This window comes from Eptesicus fuscus, chromosome 20 (assembly GCF_027574615.1).
Source record: "Eptesicus fuscus isolate TK198812 chromosome 20, DD_ASM_mEF_20220401, whole genome shotgun sequence".
Lineage (NCBI taxonomy): Eukaryota > Metazoa > Chordata > Mammalia > Chiroptera > Vespertilionidae > Eptesicus > Eptesicus fuscus.
In genome coordinates, this window is record NC_072492.1 from 37711784 (window position 1) to 37721668 (window position 9885).

The 9885-nt window shown below is 50.3% G+C and overlaps 1 pseudogene; it reads right to left on the minus strand.

Annotated features, from left to right (window-relative positions):
- Positions 1-6746: 6746 nt before the first annotated feature.
- Positions 6747-7212, minus strand: LOC103293011 (60S ribosomal protein L31-like; annotated as a pseudogene).
- Between the last annotated feature and the right edge of the window lie 2673 nt (positions 7213-9885).

Sequence of the window (9885 nt, forward strand, 5' to 3'; positions counted from 1 at the left end):
GGCCCGGAGTCCCACACGTGGGGTGCCTGTCCTCTGCCCACATCCCCAGGAGGACTCCCAGATGGCAGGACCTCTAGCGTGCAGATGCCAGACAAGGAGTCAGGGTGTTCCGTGAGCCTTAGTGGCCAGGCCAGGGGGTGGGCAGAGGTCAGGTTAAAGAGGGAAGAATTGCCCCGCCAGCATGGCTCAGTGGTTGAGCGTAGACCTACGAACCAGGAGGTCACGGTTCAATTCCCAGTCAGGGAACATGCCCAGTAGGGGGCGTGCAGGAGGCAGCCAATCAATGATCCTCTCTCATCATTGGTGTTTCTATCTCTCTCTGCCTCTCCCTTCTTCTCTGAAATCAATAAAATTATGTTTTTTGTTTTTTTTTAAAGAAGGAGAATTTCTACCAATCAGCTAGGAGTCAAGCTATCTCCGCAGACCCTGACCTGGTTGTACGAGGGCCCGTGAGGAAGGGCAGGAGGTGAGACCAGAAAAGAGCTGAGGGCCTCTCCAGCAACCAGATTCTGAAACTGCCTGGCAAAGAGCTGTTGCTTCATTGCTACAGCGGCACCCCCACCCGCACGCAGTGTGTGTGTGTGATGGTGACGCCTACCCATCTGGGCAGGGGGCTTCCAGCTGGGGGTTCACCCAGGCCTCCTGCTACGGGCACCCCTCTGTGTGCAAGCGCTGGGTGTGAGTCTTCGAGGAGTTTCAGAACCAAAGGCTATTTTTGCTTCCCTTTTTAGTGTCTTCTTGACTGTGCTCTGCCCACTTCTTCTCACTCACCCAGAGTGGAGATGAGGGAGGGAGGAAACCCCTTACAGGCCAGAGCCATCTGGGCTTCTCCAGAGTGGAGGCTGAGAGCACAGCTTCTGGCATTGGACTACCCAGGTTCAAATCCTGCCTGCTTACTTCTGCCCACTGCTGCTCCCCACCTACCGCCGAACAGGACCGGCCCTTCCCCACTGCCTGCCTGGGCACACGTACCCAAGCAGTGCAAGCGTCACACACTTCATCTCCTTTGCTCCCACAAGCGTTTTCCAGGATGAGGAAACTGAAGCTGCCCAGTGTCGTGGGGCTAATAAAAGATTGCACGGAGACTTGAACCCGGATGTCCCAATTCCAGCATCTATGCTCTTTGCCACCACCATATGGCTCACTACAGGTAGACACAGCCTTGCGCCTTTTTTTTTTTTCTCCTCTGCTCTGGGCTCTATACCAGAAAGACCAACCTGATTACTCAACAAGCCCTGCAGGCCCAGCAGAGAGCCACCTCTTTGTTCTACTTCCTCCAAGTTCTCTAAAGCTCCTTCTCCCTTCCTTCTTCCTTCCTGCCTCTCTCACTCTGGACAGAGTTGCTCTTTCAAATGTTGAATTTATTCTATAATATTATAGACATAAAACAAGCACCCATGTACCCACCACCCAGTTCATGACATAGCAACACTGTTGTTATTGTTAAAGCCCCAGCATCATGCCCAGCCGGCATGGCTCAGTGGTGAGTGTTGACCTATGAACCAGGAGGTCCCTGGTTCGATTCCTGGTCAGGGCACATGCCTGGGTTGCGGGCTTGATCTCCAGGATGGGGCGTGCAGGAGGTAGCCGGTCAATGATTCTCTCTCATCGTTGATGTTTCTATCTCTCTCCCTCTCCCTTCCTCTCTGAAATCAATAAAAATATATATTTTTAAAAAGCCCCAGCATCATATCATTCCCCAATTGCATTTCTCACCCTAGAGGGAACCAGGATACTAGATTGGTGACAATCATTTCCATGCATCTTTAGAAACACAGTAAGGAATTTTTGAGCTTAATTTAAAAAAAAAAAATCCTCACCTGAGGATATGTTTTTTCCTGATTTCTGAGACAGAGAGAGAGAGAGAGAGAGAGAGAGAGAGAGAGAGAGAGAGAGAGAGATTGGTTGCCTCCCACAGATGCCCTGGGGGTAGAACCTGTCACTCTTCAGTGTGCGGGACTACTGCTCCAACCAGCAGGGCCACACTGGCCAGGGCTTGAGCTTGATTCCTGACAAGGAAAGGTAGCAGGAGCTGGGGAGCAAGGTGGAGGAGTAACTGGAATTGAATCTATTTTGAAAATGTATTATGATGAAATATTTCAGACACAGAAAGGCATATAGAATAATGGAAAGAATTTCCTGCTTAGGACATAAAACATTAAAAATAATCCCCATTTAAAAAAGTCCCCAGGGTTTTCCTCCCTGATCACATCCTCACAGTTGAACCACCCACCTGAATTGGGGACTTCTCGTTTTGAGATGAATCTGCGGGGAGGAGCAGGAATTTGCCATCAGGTGGAGGTGGAGAAAGGTGTCCCTAACAGAGATCAGCAGGGCAGAGTCAGAGGAATCAGTTTGGGCAGCATGTATTGGGCATGGACGGCAACCTGGGACGGACCTGTGCGGGAGTTCGGGGCAGTAGATGAGCAGCCAGCCCCGCTCTCCCTGGGGGCCTCGAGTCTCTGTTTCCCCCTATCATTGCCCTAATAACGTGGAATCATAATTTTTTTTCATTTTTTTTATTAAGGTATTATACGTGTACATATCTTACCATTGCCCCCCTCCCACCGGAACCATAATTTTTGTTGGCTTGACTCTGAGATCCTACAGGGAGGGGCCATCTCAGTCATGGTTAGCTGAACATCCAACACAGTGGCTGGCACAAATGGGCTTTATTCAATATTAAACTGGTAAATGAGTGAACAAATCACTATTTAATTGATTTCAACCTCCCTTGGTGGGGTGGGATGCTGGTGGCAAGAGGAATGGAACGTCTGATCGAAAGTGTTTTTGAGGAGAACTGTCATTGTGTTATCACAAGGTCCAGTACACCACCACCTCCATCAGTGTTGCCTCACAGAGACCTTACCTTAATATGTGCCAGGAAGGGCGAGAAGCTGCTGGTAGACAGGCGTGGAGCGATGGGATGGATGACCAGAGGGCTTCTCCCAGCTTCAGCCACCACCAGTGCCATTCAGCAGTGTCCCTGGCTCTGATGGGAGGTGTGCAAATTATCGGCTTCCCACAGAAGCAGGGCCCAATCCTCTTCCTTAAAAACAATCCCCAGCCCTAACCGGTTTGGCTCAGGGGATAGAGCATCTGCCTGCGGACTGAAGGGTCCCAGGTTCGATTCCGGTCAAGGGCATGTACCTTGGTTGCGGGCACATCCCCAGTAGGAGGTGTGCAGGAGGCAGCTGGGGCACATCCCCAGTAGGAGGTGTGCAGGAGGCAGCTGATCGGTGTTTCTAACTCTCTATCCCTCGCTCTTCCTCTCTGTGAAAAAAAAATCAATAAAACATTTTAGAAAAAAATAACAAAACAAAAAACAATCCCCAAAGCCCTGACCAGGTGACTCGGTTGGAGCATCACCTTGATGTGCCAAGGTTTCAGGTTCTATCCCCAGTCAGGGCACATACAAGAAGTGACCAAGGTGCATAAATAAGTGGAACAAAGCATCTATGTCTCTCTCTCTCTTTCTCTTTCTCTAAGATCAAGAAAATAAAATAAAAATCCTCAGGGCCTATGCCTCCCCTCCGTGTGTTCATTATTTGGCTAACTCTGCTCCTGGCTACAAAGGCGGCCCCTCATTTGCATCCCTGAGAGGGGCCGGGCGAGCTCCCCTGGGTTCTGAGTGGCCAGGAGAGCTGTTCTCAGACGCTGCATTCCACACGGGCCTAACACACACAGAAAAGGCGTCTGCAGCCGAAACCGGTTTGGCTCAGTGGATGGAGCGTCAGCCTGTGGACTGAAGGGTCCCGAGTTCGATTCCGGTCAAGGGCATGTACCTTGGTTGCGGGCACATCCCCAGTGGGGGGTGTGCAAGAGGCAGCTGATCGATGTTTCTGACTCTCTATCCCTCTCCCTTCCTCTCTGTGAAAAATCAATAAAATATATTTATAAAAAAAAAAAAAAAAAAAAAAAAGGCGTCTGCAATTAGTGGCATCTCTTTGCACACAAAGAATTAGTAGGCTGACGGCTGTTTATTCTCTTGCGCCAGTCAAGTATGCGCTGCAATCCTGTTTTGACGGAACCCCAGAACTTCCTGGGCCTCCCAGTGGTAGTTCGTTCTTTTTTCAGCGCAATACAGTATTCCATGGCGCGAACATACGAACATGCGTGAATCCATTCTGCGGCTGGACTTTTCAGATGTTCCCAGTTTGGGGTATTATTATGGTGAGTGCGGCTATGGAGATCATTTTACGTGGCTCTTGGTGCACATGTGCGCGCACTCCTCTTGGGCATATGTCTAGGCGTGGAATTGCTGGGTCATCGTGCGTGTACATATCCAGCTTTAACAGGAACGACCCCACGGTTTTCCCCTCTACCAACTGGATATGAGAGTTCCTTTGCTCCACATCCTTGGCCAGCACTTGGTTTTTTGTATTAATTTTTTTTCCATTTTAGCCATTCTGGTGGGGATGAGCTTCCCTTTTCAAAGTTAAATGTACCTTGCTAAGCACTTTATATGCATCTTCTTATGTTACCATCACGTAGTCTCACGAGGAGGGTTTTTCTCATCACAGGTGAGAAAGTTGAACTTGAAGAAGTGAAGGCCACGCCGAGAGGGCTAGAGCAGGGCCCCCAGGCTTCACTGTCCCCACTCCCTGTGGCCCTTGGCCCAGTCTGGTAGGCGTGGGAGACCCAGGAAGACAAATCCCTGGGAGCTGGTGAGATAAAGGCAGCACCTGAGCCGTCATGTGAGGTGCAGTGGTGGCCCCAAAGCTGAATGACACCAAGCCCAGTGGGGAGTCAGGAGGAGTCCCAGAGGAGAACTGGATTGAACTGGATCTTCGGAGAAGTCAACTTCGAGTAATAGCACCCGTCTCCCGGGGTCCCGGTGAGGATTTGAGGTGCTGGCATTAGGTAAAGCTTCCGGTGCCCTGCACAGAGCTGGTGCTCGGCAAAGGGTAGTTGAAGGAATTAGTGAACATATAGGAATGGGAGGACTTTGGTTATGGTCCCTCCTGGAGCCCGGGGGACGGACAACGTCACCTCTCTAGGTCCTTTTTCATCCTGAGTCTGGGAGGGCCAGGGGAGAGCTGCGCTCAAGGGCCAGCAAGCTTCACGTCCCAGGGAAGAAGACCCCACCCCCCACCCCAGTCCACTCTACTGCAGAGGGGCTGTGAGACCAGCTCCTTTCTACACGGGAAGAAATAACATCACCCCCTACCCCCATCAGCACACTCTCCCCCTCTCCCCACCTCCATCCTGATCCCCGAACCCAGCGGAAAGGACCAGTCTGGGAGCAGCAACTCTGGGAGAAAGGCCCAGGCAGGTGGGGATGGGCGAAGGAGGTGTGTGTGTTTGTTTTGAAAGCCTGGTGCAGCTCCAGAGGAGAAAGAGGAGGAGGGAAGGGGGGGGGGGGAGGAGTGGGAGGGGGGGAAGAGGCGGGGGAGGAAGAGGAGGAGTAAAAGGAGACGGGGAGAAAAGGGGAGAATTAATGTATTATTCAGACTCCAGGGCCAAGAACTGAAGCCTCTTCCTGCTTACCCTGTCCCCTCCTCCACCAGCGTCAGACGTGGGAGTTGCCTTGGGGTATCCAAGGTGGGGGAGGGAGTGCGGGGAAGCTGAGGGCCTGGGGGTGGGAAGCTAGACCCGGAGCGGACGGGGATGAGCGAGGTTGCTTACAGACTGCGGTGGGCTGGGTTCTCCAAGACACCCCGCGGGCGGGCTGACCAGTCCCGGGTCCGGCTGAGCCTCAGCCAAGCGCTGCCAGAGCTGGCTCAACAGCGGCACCTGCTGGCCAGCGCCCTCCCTGCGGGGCGGGGCGCCCCCTCCGCCTGGAGCCCAGCGGGTGAATCACTCCTGCGGCTGCTCCAGCTGTCAGATCAGAAAATGTCGGGCCCCCCCCGGGGCGAGGAATGTCCCCAAGCGACGGGTCTCGGCCCTTCCAGTCGCCACCTGTTTTCCTAATTTTGCCCTGTACACCCAGGACACCAGTTCGGGGCCAGCGGTGGGGGAAAAGAGGATCAAGGTCCCCAACTTCAGGAGGCTCCTGGTCTGGGTAGAGTTATTTTGTTTGTTTTTTAAAACTTTATTTGGAAAAAAAAAATGATAGGTTACAGAAGAGGTACAAGAGCGATGCAATCATCCTCCATATACCCCTTACCTAGACTCACCACCTGTTAAATAAAAATATGTAAATATTTTATTTTCCTGAACAGAGAGGAGGTGGCAACCATCATGCCCATTTACGCCTTCAGAGGGTGTTTTCTGAGAGCAAGGACATTCTCTTGCATAATCACAGTAGACTTTGCAAGTTGGGGGAATTTAACATTGATACAATACATTTATTTATTTACGTACTTTTAATCCTCACCCGAGGATATTTTTTCCATTGATTTCTAGAGAGAGTGGAAGGGAGGGAGTAGGGTACGAGGTAGGGAGAGAGAGAAAGAGAGAGAGAGAGAGAGAGAGAGAGAGAGAGAGAGAGAGAGAGAGGACCATCCATCCATGTGAGAGAGACACATCACATGGATTAGTTGCCGCCCTCTTGAGCCCCATCCAGGGATTGAACCTGCAACCAGGGTACTTGCCTTTGACTGGGAATCGAACCCAAGACCCCTTGGCCCAACGCTGTAACTACTGAACCAAACCAGCCAGGGCTGTATTTCAATTTTATCAGTGATTCAATAAGGGTCGTTTAAGGGTCCTTTTTCCCTCTAGTGGAGGATTCAGACCAGGATCACACCTTGAACTTGTCATGTTTCTTGAGGCTTCTTTACTCTGGAGCGATTTCTCATCTGTATCATCTTTTTTTTTTCCCCCCCAAGGCAGTTGTATAACTTTATTCGACCATCAGCATTAGTTCTCGTCCACATTAACGGTCTGTAGATTTTTGAAAGTGGTGACAGGCACATAGGTGACCCATGTATACAGCTTGTTTGGTGAATCTTCATCCTCATTACGTTTTCTAGACAAACGTACCCGGATACGCTATGGGACATTCCTTATTCCTTTGGCCCAGACAGCTTTGTTGAGCCTGGTGTCAATACACACGTCCAGAGTCCCCATCTCCTTCATGGCAAATTTCCGGATCTCCTTGAGTGCTCGAGGGGCACGCTTCTTGAAACCCACGCCGTGGATGCGCTTGTGGGTGTTGATGGTGAGCTCCCTGGTCACCACCTCGCTGATGGCGGAGCGGCCCTTCTTCTCGCCACCCTTCTTTGCGGGAGCCATCGTGCCCGGCAAGTTGGAAAGAAAAGCTGTATCATCTTTCTTGATTTTTTTTTTTTTTCAGAGTAGAGACCCCTTTATTCCTTTAACTGAGTGCTCCTCCTTTGGGCTTTGCTTGGTGTTTCCTTCCGCATACATTCAGGCTGCACACCCCTGGTGGGAATATTACACAAGTGGTATTATGTTCATGGGGTGGGATTCTCCACCTTAAGGGTTCACGACACTCCTGAACCTCTAAGGATTAATCCCTGAGTTATCTGTAAAAACTTTAATCATATGTTCAAGACAGGTTATAAACAGCACCATTAGTTACATGTGTGTTTTCTCTCTGTTGACGGCTGGCTTAGGCTCTGCCCCTCAGTTTCTCCCCTTCTCTCCCTTCTGCCACCAAACTTGCCATTGAAATTCAGCAGTCCCTGTTGAAAGCATTATTCCTTTTTGAAGGCCGCTAGGGATACCCTAGCTCCCGGAGCCTGGGACTGGCCCTCCTCCCCAAACCTCCCAGGGCCAGGCTGGCTTCCCTAGTCTCCGCCCATCCTCCCTCCCCCGCAAATGGCTGGTGCCTGCAGGCTGCCCAGGGAGTGGCCTAGCTGGAGGTGGTTTATGGGGGGAAAGCTGCAGGTCCCCGTCTTTCTTGTGCCCTCCCACACCCAAGTGGAGACATCCTCCCAGTTCCTGCGGTCAGAGGGGTCTCTGGACTCGTTCAGCCTTCTAGTGGCTTCAACATGCCCTCTCTTCTTCACCAAGTTAGGAGAGTAGTCCTGAATCTCCAACCCTCCTGTCTGGACTGGTCCAGTGGATGCCCCTCAGATTCCAGCAATCAATGGAACTGTTTACTTCTCTCTCAATCTGTAGCTCTTCCTTCATCCTTGTCCCATTGTGACTCACCATCTCTCTGTCATCTGCACTCCAAATAGGAGCTATTTTTCACCCTGACATCAAAGCCATGCCTTCCCTTTCAAAGATCTCGCCCTTACCTCCCTCTGCTTCTCTTTCCTGATCTGTGTTTTGTTTTGAAATCCCTAAATGGTCTTCAGTTCTTCCTTCTCTTTCTAATGCCCTCAACTGTCCCTCCTGTCCCGCCCCCCCTCACCCTGTCAGTCACCAGGCTCAAGTCTCATATACTTAACATGTCCCCCAGGTCCTTGAGAATTGGATCTGTGGATTCTTCCAGACTCCGACCCTCCCCATCTAGTCACATGCCCTTCATTCCAGTCATTTTGAGTGCCTCGTGGCCAGTGGCTACCATATTGAACAGCACAGATAGAGAACATTCCCATCATCGCAGAAAGTTCTACTGGATGTTGGTTTCACCGACCCCCTATATCCAGACCCCTGGTTTATTTCCAGTCTCCCAGCAGTTCCGTGGTGATGAGGCCCATCCCTGGGATGCAGGAGAGCTGAGTGTGAGCTGTCCTGGGAATGCTCAGTCTTCAACCTCAGGTCTCCAAGTCTGGAAGGCTCCTGCAAGAGAAGGGCTTTGGGCTTTGGGGCTGAGATTTGATCAGGGCCTGGAAACAAGAGTGGCCTTTAAGCCCTGACCGATTTGGCTCAGTGGATAGAGCGTCGGCCTGCGGACTGAAGGGTCCCAGGTTCAATTCTGGTCAAGGGCATGTACCTTGGTTGCGGGCACATCCCCAGTAGGGGGTGTGCAGGAGGCAGCTCATCGATATTTCTCTCTCATCAAAATTTCTAACTCTCTATCCCTCTCCCTTCCTCTCTGTAAAAAACCAATAAAATATATTAAAAAAGAAAAAAAAGAGTGGCCCTTAAGCACAGGCTTCCTGCTCAAACCCAACCCACTACTCTCCCTCCTCCAGGCCTGCCACAAAGCAGTCCTGGTTTCTTCCACTCAATACAGAAGTCCTATGCTGGGGTGCAGGGACGGAAAGGACTGCACAGTCTCTGCCTTGGGGAAAGAAAGAGACAGATCGTCACCTGCCTTGTGACAAAGGCTTTCAAAGATCAAAAGGCCTGCTAGTGCCCTCTGTTAGTGGGGATGAGGGGAAACCAGCAATCTCACCCATTGCTGGGGGTCGCAAATTGGCGAAAACTTTTTTGGAGGGCAATTCCATGAAAATCTATCTCAAATTCAAAAGTTCATAAGCTTTGACCCAGCAATGTCATATTTATACATTTGTCTTACAGATACACACATAATTGCAGTGTACTAAGATATATCCTGCAGGCAGACACAACCTACATATCCACTAGGAGAAGAATAACGAAATAAAGTGTGACACACCAATATGATGGGATCCTGTAGATTTGGCAAAGGCAGATATATTTTTATTTTTACTTATTTATTTTTAATATATTTTACTGATTTTTTTTACAGAGAGGAAGGGAGAAGGATAGAAACATTGATGAGAGAGAAACTTCGATCAGCTGCCCCCTGCACACCCACTACTGGGGATGTGACCGCAACCAAGGTACATGCCCTTGACTAGAATCGAACCTGGGACCTTTCAGTCCGCAGGCCGATGCTCTATCCACTGAGCCAAACCAGTTAGGGCGAAGATATATTTTTAAATGAAAATAGCAAGGTGCTGAACAGTGTGGAATGTCACACACACACACACACACACACACACACACACACACACACTGCTTGTATACACCCAAATTATCTCTGGAAAGATGCATTAAAACTGTTTTTATTTTTAACTATGCACATGTATTACCTTTTATTTTTATTTTTGAAGAGGC